General features: G+C 49.1%; 1 long non-coding RNA gene across 1 annotated transcript in view; it reads left to right on the forward strand.

Moving 5' to 3' along the window:
• Positions 1–20,152, forward strand: part of LOC135982137 (uncharacterized) — a 530,422-nt gene that overhangs the window by 49,356 nt on the left and 460,914 nt on the right. The window lies entirely within an intron of this gene.

Here is a 20,152-nt window from a genome sequence, read left to right on the forward strand (position 1 = left end):
GCGTAGCGATTTATAATTTATCCCTGGGTTTTTTGCGTTTAAGTTAATCGTGTGACTCTTTTCCCCCTGACAAAATACGTTTTGAACTATAAACATAATGCTCAGGTTTCTGTGATGCACATACTTGGTAAAAGCTTTCTCGATTTCACAAGCTTACACCGCCTCCCTTTACACCTGTGCCGCTTGTCCACATAAGACTGACACTTATCACACAAAGTTTTAGACAGGGATTCGACTTGTTTTTTCGATGCACAGTCGACGTGTCTGTCTAAACGCTCTTTGGATCGACAAAACAGTCTACAGCTAGGACACCTCAGCTGCACGCCCATGCTGTCCAAGCATGTTACGCTCAAACAGAGGCGGCAACGATACCTGCAAGAGTGGTCGTGACTGTACGCCATGTGGCAAAACTCACAATAATTTTTCACACCGAAGAACTTTTTCACATCCAGAACCCCATAGTAATGCTCATCGTGCAACGGGATGAAAAAAGTCTTGGGGTACACTGGACTCCCCGTTTTAAAAAAGCCCCATCCACCTTTCGCCGCATACAGCACCACCTGTATATTGACTCCTAAATGCTGTTCAAACGTTGCTATGTCACTGAGCAGAACCTTTTTTTGATCTGACCACCCCAGTTTCTCCTGCAACTTTCTCGCCCCCGCTAACAATTCCGCGTCCGTAGGTTTACGGTCGGACATAACGGCCAAAAGCCCACCCGCAAAACACAGATTGGTACCGGTGTAAATCAGGTCTACTAAGCATTGTCTCTTTTTATGGAGGATTTGACTACCGCGGATAGAATTTAAACCTCTACGAGCGCCCCCACCCCTGTTTTTTACAACTGTCACAAGGAGGCGCAACGTCCCATCGAGATGCAACTCTCTATTGCTCTGTAGCAGCTTTGAGGCCTGAGGTAAGAAATCCTCAGCAGACAGCTCATCCCTAGTTCTTCTGACTGAAAACAAAGGGTTAGTTAAATTTCAGCTCTCTAAACGTAACTGAACATAATCATCATAATCACCATTAACGTCGTCTAGAACTAACTGTATTCCCCTGTGTATGGCTTCAACAACCTGCTGAGCTGAATTTATTCCCTCAGGATTGACAAAACGAAATTCCTCACAATACACCGACCCCCCAAATCTAGGTAATTCACGTTGCCAACGTCTCACTCTCTCCATATACACCTCTGCATTTTCAGGGTTCCTTGGGGGTTCCTCTATGGGACCGTCAGCGGCATCTTCTACAGCAGATGCTATTTGAGAGTCAGACTCCAAGGGGCCTCCGTGAGGGTTATCAGGAGCAGACGGGGACCTTCTAGAGAGCCCTCTGGGGAATTTTCTAAACCAGACTCTGCGTGAGAGTCGGGTTCCACCTCCCCATTTTCAGACAAGCCAGTTTGAGAGCCTCCAGTAGGGGGCATCTCTTTTTGCTTTTTTCCTCATTACCTCTTTAGCCTTTTTTAAAATTTTTACTGAGACCCTGGCCTGGAACTTTTTGGCCGCCATTTGTTTGTCCACCAAGAGCTGTCCCCCGTTTTGTTTACACCTGAGCTGATGTGTACCCTTGAGGGTGCCTTTTTTACCCAGGACCCTTTCCACGGCTAGTCACACCTGCTCAGAGCCCCCTTTTGGAAAAATGGAAGTATTTTTCAAAAAGTCACCCGCCAGAGCTTTTGCATTTTTGACGTGGTTTCCAGCTCTCCTTTCTTTTAGACCCCTGAGGATATAGCAGCCACCAGTATTCTGAACAAAGCCTCATATTTTCCCCAAATCTTCATCAGTTTTCTGAATGAAGCATCATACTTTTCCCTAATACTAGAATATGGGGGAGCTGTGATGAGCTTATGGTGTTGGGAGAATGGTCTGTCAGTCCTTGGTTTTTATTCACAACCCCTAGAGCGCGTATTCCGGGTTTGTGAATGTGTGTGTTTTTGCTCAGTTTTCTCAGGGCTTGGTGTGGTGGTGGCCGCTGAGGAACTGGAGTTGTGTTTGCGTGGTTGGTCTTTACCAGAATCTTTTGTTTTGTCCTTGGGTTTGACGTATATGAGGTTTGGGCTGCCCTGATGCTTCATCTGCACCCTTGTGCTCAGGGCCGGCGCAATCCATTAGGCGACCTAGGTGGTCGCCTAGGGCGCTTCAATTTGGGGGGCGGCGACCGCGGCGGTATTTCAGTGGCGGGGCCTTCCGCCGCCTCTGTGGGGGGGCGGCATTTCGGGGCGGGACCTTCCGCCGCCTAGGGCGGCAGAAAAGCTGGCAGCGCTCCTGCTTGTGCTGTTTTGTGTTAGCGTTGTTAAAGGTCTCAAAGCAGATTCCTAGTTCTTTGGCGGTTCTGGTGGACGTGTCCCTGTAGCTTCGACTACAGCATTGTCAGGAAAGCTGCCCGTACCTATGAGGGGGGAGAAAAGACATTTTACGAAACTGAACTTTACCATCTTTCTCACCCACACCTATGGATTTACTTAAAATACAAAACCTCATGAAACAAATAAGCAAAATATATTTACTGGGCTTCATCCATCCATCAGTCATTGATGCTGGTGAATTTTCCTTTTCAGCTGTCTCTTTCCTTTTTCTTCTGAGCTTGTTTACCCTCTCGTGTTTTGACCGTACTGTGAAGCAAACAACATTATAATAAAACACATGAAACTGTCTTGTAAACTTAAAAAAATAAAATATTTGTTAGGGTGTTTTTCTATTTGAAAAGTCACAGCTTTGAAACAAAATCATCCATTTCACGCTGCACAACAAACACAGGTTTTGAATTTATTTCTACCGCTTTAAAAAACAAACCCACAAACATTTTTAAAAAGACATCTCATTTTGCAAAATAAAAACCAAACTACTTTTAAAATCCATTGAAAATACTTTTCAATAAACCCACATGCATTTAAAAGGCACATGGTTGTTCTGTCCACCACCACCTCGCCCCCACCCCTGCCATGTGTGTTTGGGCCTTCAGGTTAAAGAACAAGCAAACACGTTAAGTTAGGATTACCCCCAAATCCCTATACAACCAGTGTAATACCTGAAGGTTTTTTTTTTTTTTTTTATTTAACAGTATTAAGCACATCTATAGTTAAAATGGTTTTTACCTTGGCCTGGTGGTGAAATGCAGCTTAAAGTTCCTGGTTCCATGCTAAACAGATCACACTGCAATAAAGCCAGGCACCATTATTTACTAAGACGGCATGGCCAAAGAATGGCATTATAGAATATCTATTTTCAGAGTTCAAAACAGGGCGCATACCTCCTCTTGCAGTCCAGCAGCAATTCAAGAGCGTTTCTGTTGGAAGAGACAGGCTCCAAGCTCCCTGAGGTTTTTATACCACCCTAACTCTTTGTTTCAAAATAGTCAGCAGGTTGATGGGCTCACCCGTCCCTAGCATTCCCTTTTGTGGTCTGGGCTGGGGGAATAAATTGTCTGCACAACTGGGCTGCTTTTCTTTTCCTTTAGTTCAAATACATTTTTCTGTAGGGCCTCTTACAGTGCCCATTCCAAGTGGGGGCCCTTTGCAGATCTCAGTGAATGTCTTGGGGCTTGTTTTTTATCAAGGTCCCCCCGGCGCTAAATGTTCTTGGGTTAGGCACAGACATTGCATAGCATAACCTATGGCAATAACAGTGTTTAATAGGATTTCCAAACACAGCTCAGCACACAGGCCCCGGAGCTTGCAGTTTATATCCACTGACGTCCAAGTCACACAGTCATGGTGCCGTTGGGCTGGTGCATCTATGACACAGCCCTCACAATCTTCAAAAAGCTTTTCCCTAAGGCAGTGATTAAGCACAGCATAAACAGCAACTCGTACAATAGTCCGCAGGACTTTTTTTACGCTCACGACGTGGCACTGGCTCAGTTAGTTCCATGACAAGCCTCCTCCTAAACTCCTCATAGCCATCATCCTCGGAGTCCTCTTCAACAATTTGTATCGGCGTTGAGCAGAACCAAGGTGGGCCCAGTTCATCTTCGCTGCTTGATGCAACGCTGTCCAGGGCCTCCTGCTTCTCTAGAAAGGCATTGTCGAGATGTTGAGAGATTTTCAGAAAAGAAACAGTGTAAATTCCCACTGCTTGTTTTTAAATTTACACAAACCCCCCACCCCCCGGTTCCTAACCCCATCACACCCCATCATCAACCATCACTTCTTAATAATTCATTTACCTGAGCGACGTCTTGTGCATTCACCTTGTCCTCCGGTGACTCCCCTGAGCTGTGTCTGCCTTCCTCCTCCAGGGGGATGGACGACAAGAGGCCACCACACTCATCGGGGTGTCTCGCAAGCAGTTGGGTTTCAGGTTCCGGCGTATCCATCAACGGCTGGGCCAAAGGGCCCTCCTCGGTCGCTCCCTCCTCCTCCTTGGAACTGTCGCTGATGTAGCGCTTTCTCTGCGGATGGTCAAAGGCCCTCGGGGCTAAAACAAAGTCCGAAGTTCTCACGGGGGTGGTGAAGGAGTCCATGTTTCCACGATTTCTAAAGCACGCGTTCCTGGTAAAAGATGGCCTCTTCTGCCCCAGCAGTGGGACCTATGGGGTAATGGTGCTGCACTCTGATTGGCAGAGGGCGCTGGGAGGAGTTTTTAGAGGGGTCAGATGACCCTCTTCTGGGCGGGTCACCCCGCCCTAGAACACCCCCGATTGGTCAAATCTGCTCTCGGGGCAGTCCTATATGACCGAAACCCATTGCGACTGGTAGAGGGCGGTGGGAGGAGTTCTTAGAGAGGTCACATTATCCACTTCCGAACGGGTCACCCCGCCCTGGAACATCCCCGATTGGTCAAATCTGCTCTTGGGGCGGTCCTACGTGACCGAAACTCATCGTGAATGGTATAAGGCGGTGGGAGGAGTTCTTAGAGGGGTCACATGAACCCTTTCCGGATGGGTCATCCCGCCCTAGAACACCCCAGATTGGTCAAATCTGCTCTCGGGGCAGTCCTATATGACCGAAACCCATCACGATTGGTAGAAGGCCGTGGGAGGAGTTCTTAGAGGGGTCACATGAACCCTTTCCGGATGGGTCACCCCACCCTGGAACTCCCCCATATTGGTCAAATCTCCTCTCGGGGCAGGCCTATGCGGGCGAAACCCATCCTGATTGGTAGAGGGCAGCGGGTAGTTTTTATAGGGGTCACATGACACACTTTGCTTCTGGTCATGTGTCCGCCTTGACCCCGGAAGTAATACCCCCATGGGTGGGACTTAAGGGGCCAAGGGGCAGGGTTGACGGTAGGGCTTTATACTACTACAAGACACCCTTGGAGGCCCTTGCCTTCCAAAAGGGTGGCTTTGTAAATTTAGTACCAGGTCTTCTTGAACGAGAGTCCTTGGACATTTGGGACTTCGCTTTGTTTTGAAGTTTGGCGAAGGTTTTCTTGAGACACATTAAGATCCGTTTGAGAACTGGATCTTTGCTCCTTGAAGGGGATGGTGTCCTAGCTCTGGAAGCCTTTGCTGGCTTTGGAGGAGAACCGTCAGGACTCCCAGTTGCTTTCTCCCCAGCTTGCGAAAGCCCTGTTGTACTCATAGCAATGGACACCATCTTTGGTTGCTTGGTGGGGGCCATTTTCCCCATTCCATCCTGCGTCTTGCTCCTGTCTGCTGGAAGGAGCCACACCACTGGCATCTTGTTGAGGTTGGATGACGCTGAGGAGTCTCCTGGAGTCCATCGCTGTGGAACACCCAGCACCTGCAGAGCCAGCTGGTCTCTTCCGTCGAACCTTATCGCACTTCTTGCAAACTCTGATTGGTGGCTGGTCCCTGGAGAGCTTTGAATTCACAGTTCCATCGAACCCGTGTGGAGCCGTGATGTCTCGAAGACCATGCAGCTCAGCAGATAGTTGGTCTGACGTTTCTTGCCCTTTCGATGCTGCTTCCCCAGGATGCTTCCAGGAGTAAGACCTGGCCATTTGCTGCCTTCTTTCGGTGGGTAGGGCATGTACATCCTCCAGCCACCTCTGACTGGGGGCCCTTAGAAGCAACTGAATAGACCGAGCCTTCTTGGAACGCAGCTGAAATGGTGACAGGTATGGAGTCACGATGCCCCCGCACGTAGGGTGAGAGAGCCGGCCTCTCTCCTCTGGGGAAGGAGACATGAACCTCCTCAGGGAATCCTGGATCCTCATGGGCAGTTCCAATCTTTCCTGCACTTGCATCTTTGTAATGTGGACCTCCAGCTGCTTTTTAACGTCCCTCCCAAGGAAGAGCAGCTCCTCAAGGATGGGAACCACCTCAACCTCGGGCTTTGCCTTCAGGGAGGACAGCTTGGGAACCGGGGGTAGGAAAGCCCGCCGGAATTTCCACACGGCATCCGGCAAACCCCACTCCTGCTGCAGCTTCTTCCGCTGCGTGTGCCAGTCCAACTTCTCTCTGACCTCATTGAGCAGGAAATCGGTCTCCATCTCACTGAATTCCACCCCAGCTCCCCTGGCTGGGACGGCGTGAGGCATCTTTGCCGGGCGCTCTGGGTCCAGGGTGAGCAGCCCCCGCTGCATGTCGAGATGTTCACGCCTTATGTGGAGTTCGATGTGGTGGGCAGGCTGTTGTCCCATCATTGGCAATGCCGCTGTCCTGGGCTTGCCTGGCTCCCTAGGGGGGCGGAGTGGCCCAGGCAGGGCAGTCTCTCTCACGAGGGGAGCATCTCTGTGAGACTCTCTCACCATCTTAGGAAACGCCTGCATTTGGATCTCAGAGCATTTCTGAGCCACGTGATCCTGCAGCTTGACCACTGCTGTGGGCACAAGCGTGGCCAGGATGGCATCAGGGGATGCCATGATCCTGTGGGCCTTTTGGGGCAGGGATCCCGAGGGGCAGACACATGGTTCCTGGATCTCCTGGGCACGCTGAGGGCTGGTGTCGGATCTCAGGGGTTTTGTTTGTGGAGCTGGAGGCAGAAGAGCCATGTGGGGTTTCTGGGGGGTGATCTGCTCTCGCCGGTCTTGTCTGCTGTGGGCAGGAGGCCTGGGGAGAGGCTGGGCTTGGATGGGATGAGTGGATCCTTCCCAGCCCGCGGCAGGCATGATCTCCCTTGTGCGGCAGAGGGGCTCTGACCGAGTCACGGAGGCTTCTCCCAGGGAAAAGGAGCTGTGACTCCAGAGGGAAGAGGGGATGGATTCCATAGAGGAGAACTGGCTGGCCGCAGATGTCATCACACTCGGCCTGTGGGAGAGAGCAGACAGGGACAGATGGGACATGGCCCTGCTGAGCAAAGGCGGGGCTTGGGCACAGCCTTCCAACTGTAGTGCAATGGGGCAGTGCCTAGACATGCATGGTACACCACACTCTGACACAAGGACATCAACTGGCTAACGAAGGACTGAGAGGGGGAACTGGCACTCATTTGATCTATAATGATAACCCCTTTGTCACACGCACATGTGCAGCACCTAGCACAATGGGGCCTTGAGCATGATTGGGGACCTAGTGCTATTTTAATAGAAAGATTAGCTAACAAAAATTGGTCTGGGTGAGGAAGATGTGAGCGTGTGTGTAACCCTTGCCAGGGCATGTTGTGAAGGCCAAGACCATAAACAGGGGTCAAAAAAGAACTTTACAGCAGATTCCAGGCCAGGGACCCTCAACCCAGCAGTTCTGGGCTTTCCTCTCCCAGCCTTCCCTGCTACTTCCCTGGACTGCTTCCTGCCACTCCTGGTTCCCCTCCTTGCTCTGGGTGCACCAGCTCCAAACACGTCCCCCTCTGCCCAGGGAGGGGCTGCCCTTTCCCAGCAGCAGCCCTGTCTGTTGCCACCTTCCTGGCTTTATGGGCCCCGCCTATTCCTGCCCAGCTGAGCCTGCTTGCCATCAATTCCCTGCTCCCTGGCTCTTCCTCCAGGGGCACCTGTGGAGTTAATGGGTCTGCCTGGCCACCTTAGCCCCTTCCAGTCCTGGGTGGGGTGGACACCCCGTCCCAGGGGGTCATCTGATTGCTGTTTCTTTCAAACACAGCCGGGAGCAGGGGCAGGTTCTAGACAGTCGCCTGCTGGGAGATATTGCCGGACAGAAGGATTTGATCCTACTCACAACCCAGCTTGTGGTCTCTGCATTTAATTTCTGAGAATCCCTCACCTCACTGTCACTGGTATCTCACCTTGGAAGCTGAAGCCTCTTAGTGACTTCCCCCCTGTTATTTTAGGATCCTGGAGTGTCTGGTTTTCCTGCTCCCTCCTCTCTCCATGCACTATCCCCTCCCACCCAGCCCCCAGTCTGGTGCCCCCTGTGCAGTTGCCTTACGGTATCAGAACTTCATCCAGGTGTCTGGCCACGTACTCTAGCCTCCTCTCAGCGATCCTGAGGGTGGGAGCCAAGGGGAGATGCTCCAGGAGCTTGCCGAGGCTATGGAACAGCAAGAGCAGGTAGCTGAGTGCAGGCTCTAAGGGGTGCTTTATGCTGCAGAGCTGAAGGTCCAGGGTTCAAATCCCGCTGGGAACCCATGCTGGGGGACTGGAGGTGGGGGTGGGACCATTACACAGGTGCTGACGGATCCTACTCACCGTACCAGAAAAGCCAGCCTTCCTCCTGAACTCTCCACCTCACCTCCCTGGTGTGCACGGGGCTGCTCCCATCAAACATTTTCTCGCCCTCTTGGGAGGGGAGGATGGTCCAGTCCAGTCGACACAATCTACCGCTCCCCTCCCAGGTTAAATGAGCCGCATGATGCTCAAGGAGGGAATGACCCATTGTATGATGCATGGGGGTGGATTAGAGATGGCAACTTCTGCTGGGTGGGAATGAATTGCATGATTCTAAGGAGAATAGTTGCTTGTCTGGTCTATAGGTCGGGGCAGGGGAGGGATTACTAGGGCTACTGCCCCTGGGGGCGGGGGGGGGGGGAGTTGAGCTGCATGACACGAGGGGAGGGGACTGACCCACTGCAGATTTATGGAGGGGGGCATTGCTTACCATGCCTCTAGGGATGCACAAGCCTCCTCCAACTCGTCCTCACAACGTCCAAAACCTGCCAGAAGTGAGACATAAAGGAGACGTAGAGCTGCTTGGGCACCCTCTGCTTCCTAGCGCCCCAGAGCCCCAGATTTCAGGGGCAGCCTGTGAACGGAGCCCCAGCCAGTGCCTCTGCACGACTGTGGGCATGACTGTGCCTTCACAGGAAGAGGGGAGGCAGGTGGGGGAATAGACCCTATTTCTCTGCTTTGCGTGGGGCCCGAGTCTGCCACCGCAGCTGTGGGGTCAGGGGCTGCTTACCTTTCGGTTTCTTCCTTTCATCGCTGTGCCTCGTCTTCCTCGGAGAAGCCTGCCACACACAGAGAAAGCAGCAGGGTTATAAGAGAACTCCAATAAAACGGGGATAACAATGAGCCAGAGGTGACTGCCATGTGGGGCCAGGGGGCAGTTTTTCCTTGTGGGAGAGTATTGCACTAGGAGGCATCATGGGTAGGCATTGTGCTTTCCTATGATGCAGCCAATATAGGACACACAGCACAACCCATACCAGGGGTCACTGGGATAATCCAGGGGTTGGAGGAACAGGGATTTCTGGTACCAGGAGCCTGCAGAGTTTAGAAGCATTGCAGGAGAGAGCTTCTAAAACTCTGCAGGTTTAAGGACTGCAGGGTATGCAACTAACCACATATACCATGCACCGAATTCAGAGCTTGGGGGAGAAATCCGACATCTGGACAGCAGTGTTTCCTATCTATACATATTTAGGGAATGCATGAGAGAGGGGTTTTATCTGCATGCATTTGGGATGGCCATGCTACTCCTGAGGGTGAAGCCATGAATGGGTTATGCAAATCCTCCCAAAGAAGTGCGGATAGAACCCCTATATCATCCTTAAACGGCAGCTGTTTTATACCCCAAAAACCCCAGTTTGGCATGAGTTCAGCCCACTGGCCTGGGAGCTGCTGAGCACTGATGGGCTCTTGATGGCGACCTTAGGATCATCCTCAGGCCCATTTGGGTGAGTGGTGCTGGTTCTGGTGGCCAGCACTAGGCTAGCCCTGCAGGTAGGGGTGGCATCTGACCCGGAGGCTGGAGAAAGCCGCTATCTAACACTTGAGGCTGCTGCTGCTGCTTCTTAGCGTCTGCACAACGTGCCGCAAGTGGCACATGACCAGGATTCATCAATGAATTTGGTCTGTTGGTTGGATCATTAGCTTCCCCAGCCCAGCCTGGGTACTGATGGGGTCAGGGAGTCCAATGTGAACATTGATCCAGCCCCCCCCCCGAGGCTGCCGAGATGCCATTTGACAAAGGAATAGAAGTGCTGTTGCTGGGTCTGGTTCTCTGCCCAGCCCAGCAGCAGTCATTGGGATATGGTGCCTTGTAGATCCCACTCTGCCACCACACCTGCCAGCCCCAATAGCCCTATACAACTTAAGATCATGACATTCTCTCCCTCCCTCAATGTGGAGGAAGATATGCATAGCTCCCCCCCGCCAGTTATGAATTGCACAAACTGGTTTTTAGAATAAACCAAACTCAAGTTTATTAACTACAAAAGGTAAATTTCAAAAGATTATAAGGGATAGCAAACAGATCAAAGCAGATTACTGAGCAAATCAAACAAAACACGCAACCTAAGCTTAATACGCTAAATTAACTGGTTAATAGTAGAAAGCAACAGAGGGTCCTGTGGCACCTTTAAGACTAACAGAAGTATTGGGAGCATAAGCTTTCGTGGGTAAGAACCTCACTTCTTCTGATACTTGGTTAATAGTAGCACATTCTCACCCTAAATGTTGTTTTGTGCAGGTTGCAAAGTTTCTTGAAGGTAAACTGCACTGATTGCAGCTTAAATATCCAGGTATTCCTTTCACAGGCTAGATCTTTCCCTCCTGGGCTCAGCCCCCGCCCTCCTCCCCCTCAGTTTAGTTCCTTTGTTTCTCCCGGTGTTTTCAGCAGTCTTCCTTTTTGGGCAGGGAGGTGGTGGAGAAGAACCTAGATTAACTCACTTCCAAGCCTTCAATAGGATTTGGATATGACAGGAAGGAATCCTTTGTCTCCCAGTTTGACCCCCACCCCCAACTCCCTCCTAGTGGAAAAATACCACCAGTCCAAAATGATGTCCAGTACCAGGTGACATGATCACATGACCCTGCAGTGTCAAAGTAGCATCCCAGGAAACTTCTCAGGAAGGAGGAAGTTTAGTATCTTCAAAGTCCTAATGGCCCATCCAGGCTGATTGCCTACTGTTTGGTGGGCATTCCCCTGGTGCAAGCACTTTTGTAATTGATACAGAGCCCGTATTCCTAACTTCAGATACAGAAATGATACATCCATACAAATAGGATAATCACATTCAGTAAATCAGAACCTTTCCAATGATATCTCACATGACCCATCTTGCATAAAACATACCTTAGTTATGCCATATTCATAGAACAATATTTCTATGAAGAATATTGGGCATAATGTCACAGGGGTGAAGAAGCATGTGGACAAGGGCGATCCAATGGATATTGTGTACCTGAACTTTCAGAAAGCCTTTAAGAAGATCCCTCCACAAAAGTTCTTAAGCAAAGTAAGTTGCCAGGGATAAGAGGGAAGGTCTTCTCGTGGACCAGTAACTGATTTTAAAGATGGGAAACAAAAGGTAGGAATAAATGGTGAGTTTTTGGAAGAGAGATAAATAGCAACATCCCCCAAGGATCTGTACTGGGACCAGAGTTGTTCAACATATTCATAAATGATCTAGGAAAGGGGGGAAACAGTGAAGTGGCCAGATTTGCAGATGATACAAAACTAAAGATCGTTCAGTCCAAAGCTGAATATGCCCTCCTTGTTCCTAGATGTAGAACTCTGTGTTGGGCTGTATGAAGTCACATTTTGTTTGAATGGGCCCCATTTGCCAAACAAACTCTCCAGAACTCTCCGTATGACTGCCCTGTCCTCGTCGTTATTTCCCATTCTGCCAATCTTTGTGTCATCAGCACATTTTTATCAGCAGCAATTTTATATTTACGTCCAGGCTACACCTGACGGCAGGTTGCTGCTCTGGCATCTGGCAGGCGCTGATGTCGTCTCTAGGTCAGAATGGGGCTGCCCTCCTGCAATCTCCCGCTAGCCTGTGAGCTGTCAATGCTATGCTTACATCAGGAGATAGGATGTGGCAACAGCCCAAGGGGGCTGAGCTGCTGAGCTCAGAACTAGGCAGGAGAGAGGGCATCAGATTTCCCAGGAAAACCCTGGGTCTTTTCAAAGCTTTATGACGCTCAAGCCCCCGGGCAAGGGACGTTTTTTCCCTACTTGTGAAGCAGAATCTCCCAGCCTGAAGTGATAATCTAGTGTTACAAGTGCAGAAAAACTTTCATAGTATCGCCTGCCCAAGCATTCCAAAACCATGAGCTGGGCCCCACCAAAATCATGAGATTGACTTCAAAATAACGATATCTTAAAAAAAATTCATCTGGGGATTTCTTCATTTGCCTTCTGGTGTCTGAGCCGCTAGGGTGCACTCAATTTACATTTTCCAGCTTCTCTTTGCAACCATGAGGGCTTAAAATGTGCTAAGGATTAGCACTTAAGTCTCCTGAGTTCCGGCTAGTGCTCTAGCCACTAGGCCACAGTGCATTTGAAGTAAGGGGTCATGGTCAGTACATTCCTGTGGTGTGTGGTGCTTATTTTGGCTCTCCCAATGCCATAGTTGTTGAAGTGACACATTTTGACCTGTGACCTGTGCTGGCCCAGGGGCATCATTGTTAAAACGAGTTTCTCACAGCAGGTTCTTTGTAGGCCTGAACACAAGTTAACTGGACCATGTCTCCGATGTCCCATTGGGAAAGTTTAAAAGCCACTGAAGGCCTTGCAGTGCACTGACATACTGGGATTTTCAGAAAACCTTTGACAAGGTCCCTCCCCAAAGGCTCTTAAGCAAAGTAAGCTGTCCTGGGATAAGAGGGAGGGTCCTCTCATGGATCAGTAACTGGTTAAAAGGGTAGGAATAAATAATCCGTTTCTCAGAATGGAGAGAGGTAAATAGTGGTTTCCCCCAGTGGTCTGTACTGGGACTTTTGAAGTGATAATCAAGATAGCTCAGTTTTTTCTCTTACTTAATTGGTCTCTCAGAGTTGGTAAGACAACTCCCACCTGTCTCTGTATGTATATATATATCTCCTCAATATTATGTTCCATTCTATGCATCCGAAGAAGTGGGCTGTAGCCCACGAAAGCTTATGCTCAAATAAATTTGTTAGTCTCTAAGGTGCCACAAGTACTCCTGGTTTTTCTATCCTACTTGTTGCTTGGAGGTAATGAATTATTCATTTGATCTTATAATAAATATTTTAACTTGTAATATACCTGTAAATGCATTTTAATCTGAGCAAAACAAGTCTGTATTTGCATGCTCTTTTCCGACATTTTGTTCTTTGCGATTTTGCTGAATTTAAAGTGTTCATGAAAACTGGAGGATTCAAGAACAGAGCCTCTTCTTACTGGATCACTATATATGGAGTGATCCCAGCAGGGACAAAATGCCACAGGTGTCTCTTATATTAGGTAGCAGCAAATGTTCTATCATCGCTAGCTGGGGTGGTCTGGGCAGTAAGGAACAACCAATGAATGGAGCCACGAGCTCGGTCTGTGGCCCTGTCTCTCTCTGTGGATGTGTCCTGCCAGCCCAATGGGGCCTGGTCAGAACAGGGGCCTCTGGCCACACTCCCTCCCTTCCTTCCATGGGGCTGTGTCCAGGCAAGCTCTGCTGAGAGTGTAGGATGGCTGCAGGGTGGTTGCGGGGGGTGGGGGGTGTCCTCCTACCATCCTGCTTCTCCTGGAGAAACTGTGCTGGGTCGCCATGGCCATCCAGATGACCAGGACCAGAAGGACGCAGGTGTACAACACCCAGGGGCTGTCCCAGCAGGCACGGAACCAGCTCTGGGTGATCCCCATCCTCGTGCTGGGGAGGACGGTCTGGACACTGGGCTCCCTGCTGGTGCTGCCACTGGATCTCTCCCGAGAGGCTGTTTGTTCCAGTGACGCATCATAAAGGGCCAGGACCAGGCGGGTCCTGACATCACAAAGGGACTGCACGCATCAGAGGTGAGCAAGACCCTCAGCTCCCTACAGCCCCTCCCCCGTGTTAGGGGGCTTATGTTTTTACCCTTTTACTTTCCTGGTTCTTCTCGCATGAACAGAGCAACAACACCCGAAGTTCAAAGGCGCAAACAATTTGATGTTTATTGGAGTAAACTTTTAGCGAGCATCATTTTAGTTGCCGTTCTATTTTCAGGTATCATGGTAGCTGTTACACAGGTGCTGGCCTCCTCGTTGAGCATTTTGTGTTTTCGTACACACATTCCACCCCTGTCAGCCTTTTGAAGCCATCCCCCACCCACGTCATCCTAGCAACAAGACAAACACCACAGACAAACAACGCAAAACACAGATTCATAGTATTCTGGGTTATTCTTTCGCTGGCGCCAGCATGCTTGTAGAGTGTCTGAAAAACAAAAGAAACAATTTTTAACCCCTTTGGTGGGGACAGATTATTGCTTAATAATAATACCAATTCCTTTTACAAATGTCCTTGCTAATTGCAGGAAAAACAGAAGAATTACCTTTAGGCTGTTCTTATTTTTTTTTATAGTCAGGCTAGTGAATTACCCCACTCACTGGTCATTTATGAGGTGGTGTGCCTCAGTTTCCCCTCTTGTACAACAGACCAGGTTTGCAATAGTTTTTTTGCTGTACCAAGCTTTACGTTACCATAACATTATATTAGCCCTATTAATTTTACACAAGGTGTAACTGCCTTCCCATTCCCACAGAGTTTTCATGCACCCCCACCAAAGCGACAGTCCAATCTCCCAGATCTCCCCCAAGGCTCAGTGTTCCCATCATTGCTCCCCTTTTCCTTTTCCTATGCATGCACAGAACTATTTTTGCCTAACATTTTTTGCACTGTGATTAGTTTTTTTTTTTTTTTTTTTTTTTTACACAACTGTACCCCGATTACACTCCCATCTTGTACAACCAGAGACAGCCAGGGGCAGTCAAGTTAAGTTCCAATAGAAACCCCTGACATTCCTATAGTGATTTTGATCACATTACCCAATAGTTAAATAATTTGATTAGATTATTTCTCCGCCTGCTGCCTGCAGCAGGCCCCTGTAGACCATTTTTGTGGGAAAAGGGCCCATTTTTTCTCAGAATAGTTGTAAAGTCTTCTGGGGACAGAAGCATTGTGGTGGTAGGAGCCACTCTTCCTGACCCCCGGTATAATTTAATTACCAAGCTTCCATCCAATGTGATTGCACAGAGTTGCACATACAGTTACATTTATAGAACTGGGTTTTATTATTTATTTATCTTGTTACACCACAACTGTTACCTGTACCATTTTCACAACTCCCAAATGTTTACTTTCCTCCAAACCCTGTATTATTAATTTTTGCAAAAGGTATTTGTAACTTTTTACTTACTTTTTTAAATCACTTACTCCTACATTTAGTTTTTGAAGGTAGCGCACTTTGTTTTTAACAACTCAGCCACCAAGTACAATTATTGCCACACAGATGCCTTAATCTGTGCTGTCTTTACCCTGAGACTGTTCAAAAGGCAGTAAAACATTTGTCTCCATGGTTGCCCATGTATCTCTTCCTCCAAAAATTCCAGTGGACTACAGCAGACCTCGGTCGTACTTTGTCCCAAACAAAACAAACCACCAAAAACATTTCACATAAGTATCCAAAGTCCCCTCCACTAAAACTTCAGAAAAACAAAAGTGTGGACAGGCCGGGGGAGAGGAAGGGGAAGAGGTGGAAAGAAACCAATGAAGCCTGTCAGGTCAGTTTAAAGTACAGGCTCCCAGCAGCAAATTAAGTAAACTGAGAGAAAGAAGAAGGAAAAGAAGAAAAGGATATAGTTAGCGCTGAACCAAGAGTAGACTCCCCGGGTTGGAACAGTTGGGAACCCTTCCTCCCAGGTTCTCAGCCTGGCTCTGGGAGAAGAGTGGGGGTCGTTACCTGCTCCTGCAAACCCGGCCATTTTTCAGGTTGAAACCTTTTCTTTTTTCCTCCACTTCCCCAGGACCAAGTCCCAGCTCCTGTCTCTAAAGCTGGTCTGTTAACTCTGCTTCTGACTCTAAACCCTGATGGGCCAAATCATCTTTAACCACCCGAACCACGCTACACCCCTTCAGCAGCCCTTGCTGAAACAGCACCAACCTTGAAAGTTTACTGGCAGCTTCCCATAATGCTGCCCTTACTTCAAACCTCTCACAAGTGGGCTGAAGTGCCTCCTTTCCCTGGAGGGCGTCCAGTCCCCATGGGCAGGGACCTTCTTCCACTACCCATATACCAAAGGAGGGGGGGCTCCTCAGCCACCCCCCATCCCTCTGGGTCCTCTAACACTGCATCCATTTCCTTTTTAATCTCATCCCAGGCTGACCGCTGCTCCTGGTATGGGCCCTGGTTCTTCCTTATCCATTTATCCAAAAAATCCTTTTCCCTGGCTTGCCAGAACCCGCAACTACCATCACGAGAGTTCACTATATCCCCTCCAAGCAGAGCTGTGCGGACTGTTGGGGGATGGGGGCCTTCCAGGCTGCCACTCACCTATCCGATGCGATGCATCCGAGTCACGGCACCAAGATGTTAGAGGGCTTATTCCTTCACCCTCTCACTTCCCTGGTCCTTCTCGCATGAACAGAGGGCAACAATACCCGAAGTCCAAAGGTGCAAACAATTCGATGTTTATTGGGGTGAACTTCCAGCAAGCATGATTCCAGTTTCCTTCCTCAGTGTCCCCCTTCCCAGCTCTGACACAGAGCCATCCCTGTTCCCATTCACTGTTCCTATTCCCCCCTTAGGAAAACATGATTCCAATTCCCCCACCCCCATTCCCTATTCCCATTTGCTCCCCCTTACTTCCTGATTGACTGCAGACTATATAGTAAAACTTGAGTTGTGCTTAGCTATACCTTAACCAATCATGTTACTGAAATTTAACTAACCAATTCTAGCATACTGTAACATGGTTCTTTAACCAATTATATCCCACCACCTTAACAAACCCAACAAATTAATTATACAGCAGACAGAAACAATTACAGAACCAAACAGACCATGCAAATAAACATACAAAACAATACAGAAGCAAGAATTTTACACCCCAGCTATTGATAAGTGAGTTCTTGCCAGACAGGATGCTATTAAACTAAGTTTCCTTTTACATCTTCTAGGCTCTTCCCTTTCTCTGGAGGTGACAGGAATATCAGGACAGGATTGGATTCCTAACAGCCAATAGCACCTTATTTCCATGGGACTAGTCTGGGATGTGAGGATGGGACCGGTCACTTCTCAGCTTAGGGCTGCCTCTGCTGCTTAGCCGAAGGCCTCACTTAGCCTAAGAACAGAGCCTCAGACTGTCCCTTGCACATAAAAAAAAAGAATTAAAATCACTTTTTTTCTACCTCGATAACTAGCTAAGTGATCAGAATACACCTAAATTCGTAAAGTATAGGCCTTTGCAGACAGGCCTGAATATCTCTATCCTAGCACCCAGCACCCCATGTAGGTACTTAGAGACTGTGACCGAGTCACCCCGTAACCTTCTCTTCGTTAAGCGACAGAGATTGAGCTCGGTGAGTCTCTCACTAAGAGGCAGGTTTCTAACCTTTGAATCATTCTTGAGGCTTTTTTCTGACTTCTCTTTCATTGAGAACATCCTTCTGGAATAACAAGGAGTCTGGTGGCACCTTAAAGACTAACAGATTTATTTGGGCATAAGCTTTCCTGGGTAAAAACCTCACTTCTTCAGATGCATAGAGTGAAAGTTACAGATGCAGGCATTATATACTGACACATGGAGAGCAGGGAGTTACTTCGCAAGTGGAGAACCAGTGTTGACAGGGCCAATTCAATCAGGGTGGATGTAGTCCACTCCCAATAATGGATGAGGAGGTGTCAATTCCAGGAGAGGAAAAGCTGCTTCTGTAATGAGCCAGCCACTCCCAGTCCCTATTCAAGCCCAGATTAATGGTGTTAAATTTGCAAATGAATTTTAGTTCTGCTGTTTCTCTTTGAAGTCTGTTTCATAAGTTTTTTTGTTCAATGATAGTGACTTTTAAATCTGTAATAGATTTAATAATAATAGACCTTCCCTGATTGAACTAACCTCGTTATCTCCATACTGATTTATACCTGCCTCTGGAGATTTCCATTACTTGCATCTGAAGAAGTGAGGTTCTTACCCACGAAAGCTTATGCTCCCAATACTTCTGTTAGTCTTAAAGGTGCCACAGGACCCTCTGTTGCTTTTTACAGATTCAGACTAACACAGCTACCCCTCTGATACTTGACTAAAACCTTCTTATGCATGAATCACAATAACAATCCCAAACTAATATATTATTGCTTATCCTATGAAAACTTATTTTTATCTGTCTACTTCTATCATCTTTTCTCCGCTGTTCATTTCACTGGCCCCATCCAGTTGCTCTTATCTTACAGGTCTGTTTTTGCGGCCTTGGGTTTTGCTTGTTAGGTTGTCTTGGGAGGCACCTGAAGTTACCAAGTCCCCATTTCACCCGGCTGTTTACACGGACCAAGGTTTTACAAAGTCAGACACACAAGCCAGGTTTCATGCAAGCCTGAAGTTGTTTCAGTTAAGTTCTGGAATGCTGCATCAGCAGAGACCCAAAGAAAAAGTAAAAATTCCTGTTTCCTGATATTATCATCATTTCTCTAACATTTGTGTGTGTGTGTGTGTGTGTGTGTGTGTGTGTGTGTGTGTGTGTGTCTATTTGTCTAACACATTTCATTGCACCGTTTTCTAACAAGGCAAACAGCTGGCTTGGGCCCAGGTGCAGAGAAAGGGCCAGAGATGGTGATTTCCCTCAGGGTGTAACTCCACTGACTCCCCGGTCCCCGGTGGGCCATTCTCGACACCTCGTGATTCCATTTACTCCAGTGGGGCTAGCCCTGATTTACACCAGAGTCAGGCCCAAAGGACCTGCGTCGACTCACCTGATCCTACTTATTAAGGGTAGAATTCACCCTGTGCAGAGACACAGCACGAGGCCCAGGCACCACCCACCCACAGGCCTTTTGCTAAATCTCTACACGGGGTGAATTTCACCTTCCGTGTGAGGTCCTGGGCAGACAGGTTCATGCACAAACCATCACTCCCTTGCAGACCCCCATTGAGTTCAGTGGGGGGCTTTGGGCAAGAGTAGGGCCCACCATGGATCAGCTGTTCTGCGGCGTGCAGAAGGTGCTGGGGGGAGAGGGGAGGCATGAGGGTGGGGCATGCTCAGGGGAGGGGAAATAGGAGGAAAAGGCGTGTGGGCAGAGCAGAGGCAGGAAGAGGCAGGGTTGGGATGGGGCCTTGGGAGAAGTGGTGGAGTGGGGGCGTGGCCTGGTGCCCCTCCCTCCCCCTGGCATATTAGAAAGTCGGCACTTATGCCAGTCGGCGCTTATGCCAATTGGAAACCAGAGGTCAGGCAGCAGTCCGCTCGCCTTTGGACCCATCACTGACAGCAAAGCTGAAACTCACTGTCTGTCTGGAACCGTGTTGCAGGTTACCAATTGCTGAAAACGTTGGAGGTGAACCACCCACGATTCGCAGGTGCTGTTGAACGTCCCAACACTGCCCACAAACGGTGCCATTTCACTGCTGTCCTGCTGGACTTCACGCCTCCTGGACGCCTTTTCCACGGGGAATTGTTTTGTTCAGGGCTGGCTCCAGGCACCCGCGGAGGAAGCACGTGCCTGGGGCGGCACATGCTACGGGGCGGCACATGCTACGGGGCGGCATTCCCTCCATTCTCGGGGTGGCACAGTCCGGGCGGCTTTTCTTTTCTTTTCTCCCCCCCTTCCCCCCCCCCCGACTTTGGCGGTTCGGGCAGCGTCAGTCCGAGTGGTTTTGTTTTTTGCTTGGGGCAGCAAACATGGTAGAGCCGGCCCTGATTGCGTTATGGCCTATCCGAGATCAATCACACGCTGCTGGCTCTCTGCTGCCACACTCCTTTGGTTGTACGTGGGCTCCCTCTGCTGGCTATCGGCCCTCAGTGCAGGCTAAGCTGTGTGCCGGCCTGCTTGATATCCATCAATCTGTCTGCCTGTTTCCAGGGCACTGCTCTGTTTGAACAGTTCTGGCAGTAATTGCACAACCCCTGTCTGCCGTTCTCTCTTTATTTCCCTACTTCCCCTTCTCTAGCTGGCTGGTTCCTGCTGTTCCAGGACAGCCTGTACCT

The sequence above is a fragment of the Chrysemys picta genome, chromosome 3, assembly GCF_011386835.1.
Source record: "Chrysemys picta bellii isolate R12L10 chromosome 3, ASM1138683v2, whole genome shotgun sequence".
In the NCBI taxonomy this organism is placed as follows: domain Eukaryota; kingdom Metazoa; phylum Chordata; order Testudines; family Emydidae; genus Chrysemys; species Chrysemys picta.